Genomic DNA, 17,144 nt, shown 5'->3' with positions numbered 1-17,144 from the left:
ACTAGCATACATCCTATAATAGACCAATCACTATCCTACGACCGCTGCGGCGGTCTGTCTGCTAGCGTGACTCACAACTAGCAGACCCACAATCACAGTACATCAATCTACAATACATGCCAGTGGTGTCAAGCCGTCGTATGGCCACACCTCCCCTGGAACCTGGCAAGCACAAGAAGTAGCAATGCAGACTGCAATATATATATCTGATGATATATATGTGTACCTGGTCTATAGATGATGCTCTGAAGACTAATAAGTGATGTATGTCGATGCCGATATTGATGTCGACCACCTCCTGCTTGCCAATCTACACAAGACGGATTTCTTTGCGGCTGAAATCTATCTTCTGCTGTAGTGCTTAGAACGAAATTCTGAGGGCATAAACGACTTCGAAAGGGGGGTAAAACCGCAGGTCGCCTGATGGAAACGCCCCCGGAACGCCGAGTGTGAATTTTCGAACTCCGGATCCAGAATCTGCCGGAAAAGTGCGCGCGCGCGCGATTGCGCAAAATCCGCACTGAACCAAGGCTCTGATACCAATTGAAGTCGCGGAGCGGAGTGTGGGTCAACTCTCTCACACACACACACAGTGAGCTTACACAATACAGTACGCAGAGAACTGTTAGAAGGGTTATCTCCCAATACCTTAGTATTCACAAAGTATAAGTTAGTATATACAAAGAGTTAGAGGGAAGTGAGTTAGGCGGGCGGCCAGCCATATCTGCATAAGAGGCCACTTGGGCTTTAATCCCAACAATAGGTACACACAATTACATCCGTGGGGAGTTTAAAGTATATGTAACATAGCACGTGAGTTCAATAGAAGGGATTTTATATTCTTGTAAAGTTACGAAAACATGTTTACATAAGGTCTATAAGGGGTATTTTTTATCCATTTTGGTGAATGCACATGATATAGGAAAATTTTACATAGTGAACGCCCCAAGATTACATCCATGACCATTTTCTAAAGTTGTTTATAGTACTTGTTACTTTAGCAAGTCTGACTAGATATTCGACAATTTTTTGCCACTGAATTTTTTCCCAATGTCGTGTGTTTAAAATGGGCTAAATAGATTTGATTAGCATAGAGAGAGTCTATTCTGACACATAATTAAGAAAAGGCACCAGTGTTAGTTCTAGAGACACACATTCTCCACATGTGGAATATGTCTCATATAGTGATGTCAATAGATGTGAAATCCATCAAGTACGAGAAGTACTTGTGTGCGGAGGTAGCTGGAAACACTCGGTGATAAGAGTGAGAGGGACCCTCATAAATCTTTCTTGACACTAGCTAAACCAAACTCCATGAGTTCCTAGACCATGTTGTACACCTTGTGATTGACAAGAAGTGCCAAAAACGATCCCTACCTTGTAGGCCTATGATCGCCTTAAGAGAGTTTGACCATTAAAAAAGTTTATAATACCCAGACTGGACCCTTGATTCCCTCATAAAGGAAAGTAGCACGGATAAGGAATATTATCAGATGAGGTACTTGGTACACGAACCTCTAACCCTTCCCATAACTGCTATTGTGCATCAATCAGACATTGTTACTATTTTCTTGAATGATGACATATTTGAGGCAGTTTATGTAGCAAAATAGCCTCGCGGTTTTGTCCATAAAAGGACAAGAAGAAAAAGTGTGCAAATGTAAGAAAGATTTTTATGGGTTGAAGCAATCTCCTTGTGCTTGGTATGAGAATGCTGACAATCATTTGGTTAAACGAGGCTGAGGAAGAGGGTGAAATGTGACAAAGGGGTGGATGTGGGTGCAAATGCAGAGACTCGGGAGGTATCAATATCTAGTCCATGGTGTAGACAGAGAGTGGAAGAGCTCAAGGGTGTGAAAGGTTAGAATGAGTTATGCAGCCCCCCTTTTATAATGGTGCCTTTTTGAAAGAAGACACTTTCCCCAAAAAACACAATTTAGAAAAAAAGCACTTTTATCAAAAATGAACTTTTGTCTCAATGTGACGGCGGGTAGATTTCAATAATAATAAAGATGGTTCTAAAATAAGTTGTACACAAGACGGCTATTGTAGAGTGAAAAAATTATATTCAAAATCTTAAATTTGCCGAATTAAAGAAAATTGATTACAAAGGGGATTGTTTCCAAAAATGCAAGTTACAAAGCTATAACAACGATAGCATAGTTACATCCATGCCCCAATCCTCCTGGACCTTCCTTTTGTCTTTCATTATCTTTCCAATCTGTGGAAATTCTTAACCATAAGTAGGCAATGATTGTCAAACTTTGATGGATTGAAAATTTGATGGAAGGATTCTCAGCTTGTAACCTTGTAGACATGCATATTCATAAAGGTCCTCAAAACCCATAATAGCCAAATTTTCTCGCACATTACTGAGATTCCAATGCTTGTTCACATGGACAACCTCGAAAGCATCATTGGGCATCCTCATTGCAAACAATAGCGCCATATACACTCTATAAGGGAGTCCACACTCCAAGCTTGCACATCCAACGATCATAGTGAAATTGTATGTACAAGGAGCTGTGGAATTTTAATTAGCGCATCCCAATACGTGATGCTTAAACCTTACAACGGTGCATGTCCTCCACAAAATCCCAGTCCTCTTCTAAAAGCTTCCCTAAGTCCTCATAATGCACATCTTTACATACAAGCATTGTGGTAGTCTCCACAAATCCAAACTCTCTGAAGATATGCACGAAATAGTGAATAGGCAAACACCAACTCAAGCCCACAAACCTAGAAGATTTAGAATATTTCAAGGGATTTTGGACATCTATTATCATCTTTTGCTTGAAAGATGCTACCGACCACAAATGTGGTTGTGGCCACTTCATACTTAATAAGGAAGATACTTTGATTGGTTCAAGGTTTCCATACCCTTGTGTAGAAGTAGGCACAATATATGAGTGAGAATAGAAGAATTTTTTTCTTGAACCAGTAGGGGGCACCGGCTGGAGGAAATTAGAAAAAGCACGAGAATCTCATTGAGATGCCCTTCAAGAGCGTGTGCAGCATCGACGATTTCATGAAATTGGCTCCTACTGCATGCTCGTAGTGAAAGCAAGGGACGAGCATGCATGCAAACCGAAGGATTGTCACCAGCGTTGGTGAAGCGACGAGCGGCAGAAGCTGGGGGAGCAGAGGCGACAATGTTCTTTTTTTCAATACAAAGAGATGCCCTCTAAGACAGCATGGCCATTGTGCTAGAATGGTTAGATCACCAAGCATGAGTTGATTTCTCAGCATTCGCAGTTCGTCCTACGTTGGCACTTTTGGCTGGTTGTGAGATAGTGCAAGTAAGTGCAAGTAAGTAGACTACGAAGGGATCTCGGAAGATTCCTATCTATTGAATATGATTTGAACCATTATGGTTAGACAAAGATGTGCAAAAATTGTTGCTCCAATATCCGCATGTATAGCATTGAATGTGCCAGAGAGGATATGTAGTGGCTACTCCTCCACCAATGTGGATAGAAATATGAGTGTAAAATCATGGCAAATCATATTTATGAATCCATAAGAACATTCCACTGTGATTTCACACCCAGCTTTGTATTCTCAAAACATGTACTTACAATGTGTTGGAAATCGAGCTGGTTATTGCAATTGCATGCTTGATAATTTAGAAAACATGTTGTACAATGGCTATGGTCCCCCTGTCTTTACGATTCTTGAAGCCAAGGAGCTTCCTTTCCAGTAATGATCCAAATTTTGCACCATTTCACGCACAAGGAGGGCCAATAGCAGATGGCTTCATGTATACCCAAGCACCTTTGGTGAACTCTTGTGGCACCCACTCACCTTACATACCTCTAGTGTTGTGGCATGCAAGTGTTGTGACCTCATCCTTTGCCACCTTTTCTAAGTAGAGTTGGCCATGGGTGAACAAAGAAAATTAAGAGGAGGAGGAGGATCTTGCTTGCTGCTACAATGTAGGTGGGAGAAAGTGAATGAGTTTGCTCGGTGTGCCAATGGGAGGTGGTAGTGGCAGAGGGGGGAGGAGCGTGGTGGCAATGGATAAACAAGAAGGTGGATGACCCTTGCTTGGTGTGGCAATGGGAGGTGGAAGTAGAGGAGAGAGAATCTCCCTTGCTGCAGCGTTGGAGATGGTGTAGAGAGAGAGTGTTGGAGTAGAGGGTGAGTGTGATGGTTGCAACCAAGGAGGGGTTGGAAAAGGGATTCTAGACAGACTTTTTAACTGAGGAATAATTTTGAGGGGGCTTTGGATAGTAAAAAATGATGTTTCAAAAATTTTCCAAGAAAAGGAATTTTAGGGTCTTTTGGTACACATTTTGACTTTTGGAGGTCAAAAAATGCTTTGTTGACCATAAAATAGGTTTAAGGGGATTTTAAGAAGATAAGATTTTATTTTTGAAAAACAAATTATGGTTTTTTCAAAATTGGGTCAAGGAGGGAATCTTGGAGGTTCCAGCCCCCCCCCCCCCCCCCCCCCCCCCACCTTCTCACTAGGTAAGAGGCCATTAAGAAGTGTAAGATTACTTTGTCCCCCTACTTTTTTGAGGGAATAGAGTGTGTCCACCACCCTCTTCTCATTGGTTGGGCCCCTAAAGGGTTCATATTTTTCCTAATGGATTCAAGGTTAGTCTCTTGACACTAGTGGGCATGGTGATGCAAATATGTCAAGTGGAAGTAGCTAGAGAAACAATCATAGGTAGAGAGGTCATAGTTACAATCGTGCACATTCTCAGGATTGCAAGAATGCACGTAGCAATAGCCATGGATGTGACACAAGAAAGAACACATGAAAAAGGATCTACATTTGTTTCAAAGAGAGAAGAGTAAAGACATTGTTGAAGTCATTCATCTCCTAATAGCAATGTGAAGATAGAGGAGCTCAATGTGGTTGAGTCTTCACATGTTGATGTTGTTCATGGCATGCCACAACCATCAGATGTATTGGTCTTCACTTCTAATTTGATTCTAGAGGCGTTGTTAGCTCTTGATGAATGTTATGTGCAAAATTGAATGCTCTTGATGAATGCTATGTGCAAAATTGGATCATTGACACATGTGCCAATTTCCATGTAACTTCCCATATGGAATGGTTCTCTAGTTATGATTCTACGCAAGGTTCAGTTAGGCTAGGTGATTCTCATCAACTTGAGATATGTGACATTGGAGATGTGAAGTTGTGTTAAGTATGGAGCCTGATTTACCCTTGTAATTTTCTGTGGTAAAAGCGCACATTTGTAAGGCCCCCATTATGAGGAGAAGCCATTGTGCGTGAAGGAAAATCACTCACCGGAAACCAAAATTTTCACGGACAAGAATCAGGGGCAACTTTAAAGGCCTCGGGGGCGGAGGCCCCCGAGACTTTTTTTTTCGCCGGAATATTCTTTTTCGCCGGAATATTATGGCCGGACGGCGGCCGAAAAGTGGTCGGAAAACAACCGGTCGGTTGGCCGGTGGCCGGTAGTCAATGGCCGATGGCCGGTGGTCAGAAGTCAATGGCCGGTGGCCGGTGGCCGGAAGTCAATGGCCGGTGGCCGGTGGCCGAATTCAATGGCCGGTGGCCGAATTCAAAAGCGGACTTGTCTTCTCAAGGGCGGCCACACATGGGCGGATTGGAGGGTCCGATTTGGACTTATTCGCACAAGGGAGGCTACACATGGCTGTCTCTCATAAGAGAGGGCAGCCCTTTTGGCCTATAAAAGGAGGCCATTTCTACACACATTTCATAGTGTGAAGTTGATGCAACAAGGTGAGTGTGAGGTGGTGAGAGTGAAGTAAGGCGGGAGCTCCATTAAGGGTATAATCCCTTTATAAATTACTTCTTGTTTTGAAGTACTAAAGCCATTGAGTGGCTGCTTTCCCGTGGACGTAGCCCACATTGGGTGAACCACGTATATCGTGTGTACTCTCTCTCTCTCTCTCTCTCTACTCTATAATCTCGTGTATGTAAATCTGTCTCTTACCATTAAGTAATCTACTCAATTATCTATTTAGCTACGTCTTATTTCCTAACAACTGGTATCAGAGCAAGGTTTGCTCGTAGCTAAATTATCTCAAGGAAAGATTTCCTAGAATTGAGTGGGAGTTATGGCGGAGGAAGGGAAGCTCAAGATTGAGAAGTTCAACGGCAAAAACTACCAACATTGGAAGATGCAGATTGAAGACTATCTCTACCAGAAGGACCTCTATTTGCCACTAGGTGGTCTTGCGAAGAAGCCCGCAACAATGGCAGATGAAGCATGGATTGTCCTTGATCGAAAGGCACTGGGAACAATCCGGTTAAGCTTGGCGTCAATGGTGGCCTTCAATGTTTCAGAGATGAAGACCACGGAGGACTTGATAAAGTCACTTGACGACTTCTACGAGAAACCATCGGCATCCAATAAGGTATTTCTTATGAAGCGCTTGTTCAATCTAAAGATGGCAGAGAATGGTTCAGTTGCAGAACACCTAAATGACTTTAACACAAACATAAGTCAACTTCGATTAGTGAAAATCAATTTCGATGACGAAGTGCGAGCTCTCCTTATACTATCATCTCTACCAGATAGTTGGGACAGCCTTGTGAGTAATTCTATCTCTGGCACAAGTACTCTTAAGTTTGATGATGTTCTGGGTGTTCTCCTAAGCGAGGAAATGCGAAGGAGAAGCACAGGAGAATCATCAAGTGCTGCACTATCAGTGGAAACAAGAGGAAGGCTTAAGGAGAGGTTCAAAAACCAAAAGGGTCGTGATCGCTCAAGGCGGAGCAAGTCACGCACAAAGTCAGTTCTTGAATGTTGGAACTGCGGCAAGAAAGGCCACGTCAAGAAGGATTGCTGGTCCAAGAAGAAGAAGGAAACAGAGTCTCAAGACAACAAGCCAACATCGGAGGCCAATGTGGCAGGTAAAGTAGAGCAAGATGCTCTAATTCTCTCATTAGACAATGTGTCTAATTCCTGGATAGTAGATTCCGGGGCTTCATTCCATGCGACACCACACAAGCAACATTTCCAAGACTACACTAAAGGTAATTTTGGGTATGTATACTTGGGAGATGATGAAGCTTGTGAGATTGTCGGCAAAGGTACAGTTTCTGTCAAAACTGCTAATGGAAATGAATGGAAGCTTAAAGATGTTAGGCATGTTCCTTCTCTTCGCAAAAATTTGATCTCTACAAGACAATTGGACGATGAAGGTCACAACATTGCATTCGGAAACAAACGGTGGAAGATCTCAAAGGGATCTTTGGTGGTTGCCAAGGGTGAAAAAGTCGGTACACTTTACTTGTGTACTGTTAGCACGCAACCTTCAGCTTGTGTAGCAACTACAGAAGTTGACAGTGCGGTGTGGCACTACCGACTTGGGCATATGAGTGCCAAAGGAATGCAAATCCTTCAAACAAAGAAGCTTCTACCAAGTTTGAAATAAGTGGACTTAGAGTTCTATGAAGATTGTGTTTATGGTAAACAAAAGAGGGTAAAATTTCAAAAATCAGGAAATGAAAGAAAAAATAAAAAACTTGAGTTGGTTCATTCTGATGTTTGGGGTCCTGCAAGTACACCATCACTTGGTGGCTCATTGTACTATGTAACATTCATAGACGATGCGACTAGAAAAACATGGGTTTATGTCATGAAGAATAAATCCGATGTATTTTCCATATTTCAAAGGTGGAAAGCCTTTGTGGAGAATGAAACAGGTACCAAGGTTAAATGCCTTAGATCCGACAATGGAGGCGAATATTGCAGCCAAGCTTTTGAAAGCTTTTGTGCTAGCAATGGCATTCGGAGGCAAAGGACAACCCCAAGGACACCTCAACAAAATGGGATTTCGGAAAGGATGAACAGGACAATCATGGAACGAGCACGAAGCATGCGGCTACATGCAAGCCTACCGCTTGAGCTTTGGGCAGAAGCTGTAAGTACGTCTGTGTACTTAATCAATCGGTCACCCTCAACGGCATTGGATGGGGGAGTTCCAGAAGAGGCATGGACAGGTAAATCGGTGAATTATGCATTTCTCAAAGTGTTTGGGTGTGAGGCTTTCATGCACATAGATAGAAGCCTAAGATCAAAGTTAGATGCAAAGTCCAAAAAGTGTTTCTTCATTGGCTATGGAGAAGGAGACTTTGGGTATCGCCTATGGAATCCTGAAGATGGTAAAATCTTAAGGAGTAGGGATGTAATTTTTAACGAACAAAATATGTACAAAGATTACTTGGAAAGAAAACAAACAAAAGAAACAGTTAGATGAGTACATGGAACTTGAGGACGGTGAAGACTCAAGGACTGCAAACGGTGACAATGTGCAACAACGTCAACCAAATGAGGAGCCTCAACCTATTCCCCGAAGATCTACAAGAGCAAGTAGACCTCCAGAAAGGTTTGTTCCTTCCTTCAACCATCTCTTGATCTCAGATTCTGGAGAGCCGGAATCATATGAAGAAGCTATGCAACATGAATCCAAAGAAGAATGGACGAAGAGCATGCAAGTGGAGATGGACTCACTACATCACAACCAAACATGGGAGTTGGTTGAGTTGCCTAAAGGTAAGCGGGCACTTCAAAACAAATGGGTGTACAAGATAAAGGAAGAAGAAGGTGGGAAGAAAAGGTACAAGTCTAGGCTTGTGGTAAAAGGTTTTTCTCAAAAGAAAGGTATTGACTTCAATGAAATATTTTCTCCTGTTGTAAAAATGAACTCAATTAGGCTTGTCTTAAGCCTTGTGGCTGCTCATGATCTAAATCTCGAGCAAATGGATGTAAATACGGCATTCCCTCACGGTGACTTAGAGGAGGAAATCTACATGCTTCAACCAAAGGGGTATGAAGTAAAAGGTAAGGAGAAAATGGTTTGCAGATTAAAGAAGAGCTTGTATGGTTTAAAGCAAGCATCAAGACAATGGTACTTGAAGTTTGATCGATGGATGTTGGATCATGGATTCACAAGATGCAACTCGGATCACTGCGTCTACACAAAGAATTTGGGAGATGGGAAATTCATCATCCTAATGTTGTATGTTGATGACATGTTGATTGCAAGTGCTAACATACAGGACATCAAAGACCTAAAAGAGGAGCTGTCCAAATCTTTTTCAATGAAAGATTTAGGTGTTGCAAAGAGGATACTTGGTATGAAAATATCAAGGGACAGGACGAAGAAAACAATAAAGCTATCTCAAGAAGATACTAGAAAGGTTTGCAATGCAAAATGCAAAACCAGTTTCTACACCTTTGGCTGGTCATTTTAAACTAACGAAGGATATGTGTCCAAAGACACAAGAGGAGATAGCCTATATGTCTAAAGTTCCATATGCTGCAGCGGTAGGTTCTCTAATGTATGCTATGGTCTGGACAAGGCCAGACATTGCACATGCAGTGGGAGTTGTGAGTAGGTTCATGGACAACCCAGGTAAAGAGCATTGGCAAGCTGTGAAGTGGATACTTAGGTATCTAAAAGGGACAAAAACAAATGCTTTGTATTTTGGAGGAACTAATATTTTTCTAGAAGGGTATGCTGATGCAGATATGGCAGGTGACAAAGATACTCGAAGGAGCACTACTGGCTATGTGTTCACGGTTGGAGGCACAGCAGTAAGCTGGGCTTCAAAGCTGCAGAAAGTGGTTTCACTCTCTACCACAGAAGCAGAGTATGTAGCAATGACGGAGGCAAGCAAAGAAATTCTGTGGCTTCACAGATTCTTAGAAGAGCTTGGATTCAAACAAGACAATTGTGTCTTGTACAGTGATAGCCAAAGCGCTATCCATCTTGCGAAGAACTCAGCCTTTCATTCAAGGACAAAGCACATTGAGGTGAGATATCACTTCATACGCACTCTTTTGGAAGAGGGACAACTAAAGCTAGGAAATGTGCATACAAGTGAAAATCCTGCAGACATGTTTACAAAGGTGGTCAACAAGGAGAAGTTGAGCTTTTGCTCATCTTCAATCGGCATTCAAGGATAAGAAGCCAGAATGGAAAGCAGTCAAAGGTTTGGTTTGGAGATCAGGTCTCCAAGTGGAAGATTGTTAAGTATGGAGCCTGATTTACCCTTGTAATTTTCTGTGGTAAAAGCGCACATTTGTAAGGCCCCCATTATGAGGAGAAGCCATCGTGCGTGAAGGAAAATCACTCACCGGAAACCAAAATTTTCATGGACAAGAATCAGGGGCAACTTTAAAGGCCTCGGGGGCGGAGACCCCCGAGACTTTTTTTTTCGCCGGAATATTCTTTTTCACCGGAATATTATGGCCGGACGGCGGCCGAAAAGTGGTCGGAAAACAACCGGTCGGTTGGCCGGTGGCCGGTAGTCAATGGCCGATGGCCGGTGGTCGGAAGTCAATGGCCGGTGGCCGGTGGCCGGTGGTCGGAAGTCAATGGCCGGTGGCCGGTGGCCGAAGTCAATGGCCGGTGGCCGAATTCAAAAGTGGACTTGTCTTCTCAAGGGCGGCCACACATGGGCGGATTGGAGGGTCCGATTTGGACTTATTCGCACAAGGGCGGCTACACATGGCTGTCTCTCATAAGAGAGGGCAGCCCTTTTGGCCTATAAAAGGAGGCCATTTCTACACACATTTCATAGTGTGAAGTTGATGCAATAAGGTGAGTGTGAGGTGGTGAGAGTGAAGTAAGGCGGGAGCTCCATTAAGGGTATAATCCCTTTGTAAATTACTTCTTGTTTTGAAGTACTAAAGCCATTGAGTGGCTGCTTTCCCGTGGACGTAGCCCACATTGGGTGAACCACGTATATCGTGTGTACTCTCTCTCTCTCTCTCTCTCTCTCTCTACTCTATAATCTCGTGTATGTAAATCTGTCTCTCTCCATTAAGTAATCTACTCAATTATCTATTTAGCTACGTCTTATTTCCTAACAAGTTGTGCATGTGAAAAGTTCATGTTGTGAGGTGTTAGCCATGTGCCAAAGCTAGCTAAGAGCTTGATTTCAGGAGGAAAACTTGATGATCTTGGATACACTACAATGTTTGGCAATGGTTCCTGGATTATCTGAAAAGGTACATTGGTCATGCTCAAAGGCCAAAAGTCCAGCACATTATATTCCTGATATGTCTCTTTTATGAAAGAGAAGTCTATCTATATAGGCGAGCCACCTTCGACTGAGTTGTGGTATAGCAGGCTTGGTCATATAAGTTACAATGTTTTTGCTATATCCCTATATTAAACTATTTTGATTTTAGTTTGTGTAAGCATTGCATATATGGAAAATAGACCAAACTTACCACTTTTCCATTAGATCTAAAGTTAGGGAATCCTCTAGATTTGGTTCATAGTGATCTATGTGGGCCTATGCCGCACAAAACTCTAGGGGGGCATTATATTTCTTGACTTTCATATACAAGTCTACTTGAAAGGTGTGGGTCTACCTCTTGAAGAGGAAAGAAAAATTCTTTAATGTTTTCTAAAAGCTCCTATCTATGGTCGAGAACAAGTCAAGAAAGAAGTTGAAGACTTTGCATACTGACAAAATAGAGGAGAGTACATATGTACTGAGTTCAAGAACTTATATAGCGAAGAGAAATTCATCAATAGTTTACTATGAGTACATACTTGATCAAAGAAGAGTTGTTGAGCACATGAATAGGACTATTTAGGAGAGGGTCACTTCCATGCTATCTATGAAAAATTTACCTCAAGAGTTTTGGAGAGAGCGTTGTCATGCTGTGACACGTACATAGTGGGATCACATGCTATAAGATCTATCTTGTAATTTTTTAGATACATAATAATCTTTCCTATAATGTACATATGCATATTTAAGTATAATAATAAGCCTTCTATCTCATCCTATTATTTTTCTCAAGGGTAACCTATTCTTACTTTACCATCAGAAAATACTATGGGAAAAGCATCAATAGCTCTACCTCTTTAACTTGGGGCAAAAAGCATTGATTCTTTATTTCTACTATCTCATTATCATCTCACACCCTAGCTAGATCCTATATCTAGGGTAAAGTCCAATATATATATATTCTATGTATTTTTTATACTTTTCTTATATTTCTTTTTAAATAGCTACTAGGAGGGAATCAAATCCTAGTGGGACACTATGTGGCATGATTTCAAAGATACACTTATTTTAATGCATTATTGCAATCATGATTACAAAACTTTGTCAAGGAGCAATGTCATGCTTTCATATGGCATGAGGTGTTCTTTGGAATTAAATGAAAGTCTAGGCTAAGGGGACCACGGGAAGACTTTTGCTGCCAGAAATGGACCCTATTTTGATGAATTTTTTACACAAGGTTCCAATCCGAATTGGAAAATGATTTTAAAATGAAAATCCTAGCTAATGAGCTGAAGTTTCTGCCCATATTTTTATGTTTTTATTTGGAGCCACGGTTGAGGAGATATGATCAAAATACTGGACCCCAGTCTGCCCACATCATGCAGGGACAGCTCATTTCCAACTTTTCCAATTCCTATTCACACTGGCTCCTCTCTTCTTGTGTAAACCCTTGGGGGTTCCCTTCACCTATAAAAGGGGACCTCTTCTTCCTTGAAAAGGAACTGAAGCATTCAAGCCATTGATGAGAGGAATTCTTGAGGGAGTGAGTAGTAATGCCTAATTGTACTTAGCCCCATTAACATAAGCCCAAGCCTACACTTTCTCCTAGAGGAAGACTAGCCATTCTTGTACGCTATCCTTGGAAGATCAACTCTAATCAAAGAAGGTGTTGTACTTCGCGTATCAATCAACGTTGAATTCTCCCCTCTTCTTCTCTCTCCCATCAATAATGGTGCCGAAGGGTTTCAAGTAAGATGTGTTCTACATTGATGTTTTCTTGATTTCTTGTTGTTTTCATTTTCATCTCTAATCCAACATATATATATGTATCTAATCTCATCTCCTTAACCAAACCTATCTCTCTCATTCTTAGTAAGTCATCCTCTCTAGGTTCTCTTTGCTACAGGTACATCTCTCCCCGCAGTATCCTTATTGCCTACGGGCAAGAATAGGGCTTGGGAGGGAAACTTCTCATCTCTTCACTTCTCTCATATCTACATTTCTCACATACTATCCTAGATGAATAACCCACATGATGATCATTTCTATCGCTTTCACTCTGTACGATCTATTAGAATTAACGTATGGATTAGCCGAAAAATACACTTTTAACAACGTATAGTGTTTCTCTTTGGCCCAGAAAGGCTTAATGAAATACTTCTATCACCGGATCCCATCATACTACCTCTCATAGACTATAAATTTTCTTTTGACGTAAGCGTAGTTATCTTGCTATGAACCAAGAGGATTTGTACACACAATTAATCCCAATCACTAGACAAAATATATATATTATGGTAAGCACAAAACTACAATTCCAAAGAACAATTCGTAGCCTATTTGGTCAGCCAAGATTGAATTCCATTAACTCATCTATTAACCCTTTCATATTACCCATGATACGATATGACCATAGCCTTGATGTTTTCATTTTTGTATTGTTTTGACATTCTCTTTTGTGTTCTTTCTTTGTGTGTGTGAGTGCAAGAGAGAAAGAGTGAGTCTTCTTTGATTGCACTTCTTTCCAAACCCTAGTCTTCATGGCATCTATGGTTTAACTCCTTCATATAGTTTTTGTTGAGTTCTCTCATAAACTCTCACAGCCATAAGCCCGGTGCTTTCCTGGCAAGACCGCAAATTTCTCGACAGCGTGTTATGACAGTGGTGCATATCATCAATAGGTTGCCTAGTACAACATTAAGCTACAAGATTTTGCTAAAGATGTGGATAGGCAAGAATCCCAATTACGAAAAACTATGTGTTTCTAAAGAGCTTAGAAAGAAGTTGGACCCCAAGTCACACGAATGCACCTTCATTGGCTATGGTCTAGATGGGAGAGATGGGTTATCGTCTCTGGCACCCAAAACCTTGAAGAGTTATTCACAGCTCAGAAGTGATCTTTAATGAATCAAAGATGCACAAAGAACCCATGAGGTTATTGCAACGTGAGAATGTAGTCTCAAGTCCAATTATACAAACAACTTAGCCTACTAGAGATGTACCTACCACTAGTAGTGCTCCAAAGAGAGCTAGTGATGCTCATGAGAGAGAATAGTTCATCAGTCAAGCGGTGAGGAGATCCACATGTGTCTCTCATTCCCCCGAGCATTGTTAGCCAGGGTAGACTATTTGTTGGTCATTGATTGCAGAGAGCCTACTTGCTACCAGGAGGCTATTGACATGTAAGATAGCATAAAATGAAAGTAGACAATGCAATTTGAGTTTAACTCGATCATGGAAAATGAAACTTGGGACCTGACAAAGTTGCCAAAGGGTAAACAAGCCTTGCAAATGGGTGTATAAGAAAAAAGTACACATCAAAAGATCCCAAGCCTAAGTATAGGGCTAGATTGGTTGCTAAGGGATTCCAAGAGAAGAAAGGCATGGATTTTGATGATAATCTCTCTCCTGTAGTCAAGATGGCTACATTGCATGATATGCTTGGACTAGTAGCCACTAAGGACATGGAACTTGTCCATAAGAACATGAAGATAGCTTTCCTTCATGGGAATCTTGATGAGGATGTCTACATGAAACAATGAGAGGATTTTGAGTCAAACCTAAGAAGCTTACGAGGGCATAATTGGTGTGTTGATTGCATAAGTAATTGTATGGCCTAAAACAAGGCTCAAGGTAGTGGTACATGAAGATTGACAAGTACATGTAGTCCCAAGGGTATGAAAGGAGCCAGGAAGGTCACTGCCTGTATACCCAGAAGTTGAATGATTGTTCACTTATCATTATGGTACTTTATGTTGATGATATGCTCATTTCGGAGAAGTGTAAAGACATATGATCATCTTGAGGAAGTCACTTAGCACTCAACTAAGGCTACATTGAGTACCCCTATGCAGGCATATGAAAAACTTAGCAAGAATGATTCTCCTTAGTATGATGTTGAGAAAGAGGAAAGAGCCAAGGTGCCATATTCTTTAGCATTTGGTAGTCTTGTGTATGCCATGGTAGCCACAAGACTAGGCATTGCTTTTGTAGAGGGAGTGGTTAGCAAACTTATGGCGAATCCTAATAGAAAAGACTGGGAAGCAGTGAAGCACAAGTTGAGATATCTGAAAGGTATGGGAGACAAGTCCTTACGCTTTGGGAAGAGTGATGCATCCATTGTGGGCTACACGGATGCAGATTATGCGGGTTGTGTGAATAGTTGAAGATCCACATATGGCCATGTTTTCCTCCTTGTTGGAGCAGCCGTGCCATGCACATCACGTCTCCAAAAGTAGATTTCATCTTCCACCACAAAGGTAGAGTATGTGATAGTTTTTTATGCTAGCAAGGAAGATTTGTGGTTAGCTTCCTAGTGAGAGATCATGATATTACTTTGACTCCAGTGTTGTGTGGTTAGCTCGCCTAGTGGGAGATAAGCCCATTGAGCTAGTCAAGGTTCATATGGATGACAACCTGCAAATGCTCTCACATAGAGTCTACCCTCAGTGCGGTTTGCACATTGCATGGAGACGATGGGTGTAGAGTGAAGCCATATGATTGCTTCACGATTGTATAGATGTAGATAACACCTATAGCCACTTGGGCCATGTTGGCCTCCAAGTGGGAGATTGTTAAGGTTCACACCAAATGGCCAAAACCCCATCACATTGATCGTACTAACCTGATCTATTCTCTGTTTATATAGAAAAATAAGGAGTATTGAGGTATTCCAATCCTCATTGAGAGCTCCATCAACACTCTATGTCTACTCTTCTTCTCCCTCTCACTCCACAGACACCGTACATTCTTTGGATAACCAATTAGTAGGTGGCAATGATGTCCTTGCATTGTAGCAAAAGCATAAAAACTACTTGGGGGAATTAACTCCACCTTATTGGCATGCCTAACATGCAATTTAAAAAAATAGATTGACAATCCCTTGGTTGCAAGGATGGCCTCAATGGTTTTAGCCAATACCTTTAAGTGCATTGCATTATCCAAAACTATCCAATAGCTAGTTTTGAATAGTGCCTTGCACTATCCAAAACTAGCATGGATACATCACAAATTGACCTTGTGATAGTAAAATGTGAACTTGTGTCCCAATAATGGAAATTCACTAGCCTTTGGTACCGTGTTGTCAATCCTATCTCAATGATCATGTTTTATGGGTTGACACAGGAAAAGTGTGATGGTAAATTCATCTTCATTATGAATCTCGATGAGTGCCAAGTGAAATGTCAACTTCTGGAAAGGTAAACACTATCTTGATGAACAAAGCCTTGGTGAGCAACATCAATGTTGAGCTAAATGCCAACAAGAAGGGAAAGAGGTGTTTTGGGGTTCTATTAGAGAAGAGTATTTGGAGGTTGGCAAATTTTCATCTCCCACATGAGACACATCAGTCCCTCAAGTGGTATTTTAATCACACTCCAATTATTGATGTCATTAATTAACAACAACATGAAGGACAAAGATTGCATGTCTTAGGTCTGGATACGTTCTAAGTTGAATGGAACTTGGCAAAAGACTTGAAAATTTTTAAGTGTATGTTAGGGTGCAAGCAAGGTGCCATGACCCTCTTTCCATGCATTTATTACTACCATAGTAAAGTCTCGATGATCAAGGACAAAAAGTGGCAAAGTTGGAGCCAACTCTACAAAAGGTGTGTCTACTACACAAACATTGATTAAAGCACTATAACAATGGTTTTAAGATATCCTCAATTGTGACCAAAGTGTACTCCCTAATCAGGACATGAAAGATCCAAATTGGGATCCTATTCTACACATTCCACCAGCAAATATACATGTGTGTACCCTTCATGCACGTTCAAGAATTCTTGATAGGTTGCCAATGCTCCACATTAATTATGCTTGGAATATGGAGCTTGTAGAAATAAGGGAAGAGTGTATAAAAGAAGAGGCTATTCTATCAAGTGTTGTCTCTATGGTGGTGCGGTTGCGCTAACAAAGGACAATAACGCATCAACAACTACATAGGATCACCCCAATATAATATGTATGGGTGGTAGTAAAGAAAAGCATCTTCTTTCAAACTAATGTGACTCCCAAATTCCTAATGAGTTTCATTTATGGAAAAAGATGTGTGACATAACCACCTATAGAGGTAACAAAGCTGCCTTTGGAATTAAGCGTGCTCATGTGTGATGATATTTTTAGGCTGCTTGAAAAGCGAAAGCTAACCTTTGATGAGC

The sequence above is a fragment of the Adiantum capillus-veneris genome, chromosome 11, assembly GCF_014529385.1.
Source record: "Adiantum capillus-veneris isolate H3 chromosome 11, ASM1452938v2, whole genome shotgun sequence".
In the NCBI taxonomy this organism is placed as follows: domain Eukaryota; kingdom Viridiplantae; phylum Streptophyta; class Polypodiopsida; order Polypodiales; family Pteridaceae; genus Adiantum; species Adiantum capillus-veneris.
Note: the sequence above shows the minus strand (reverse complement) of the source record.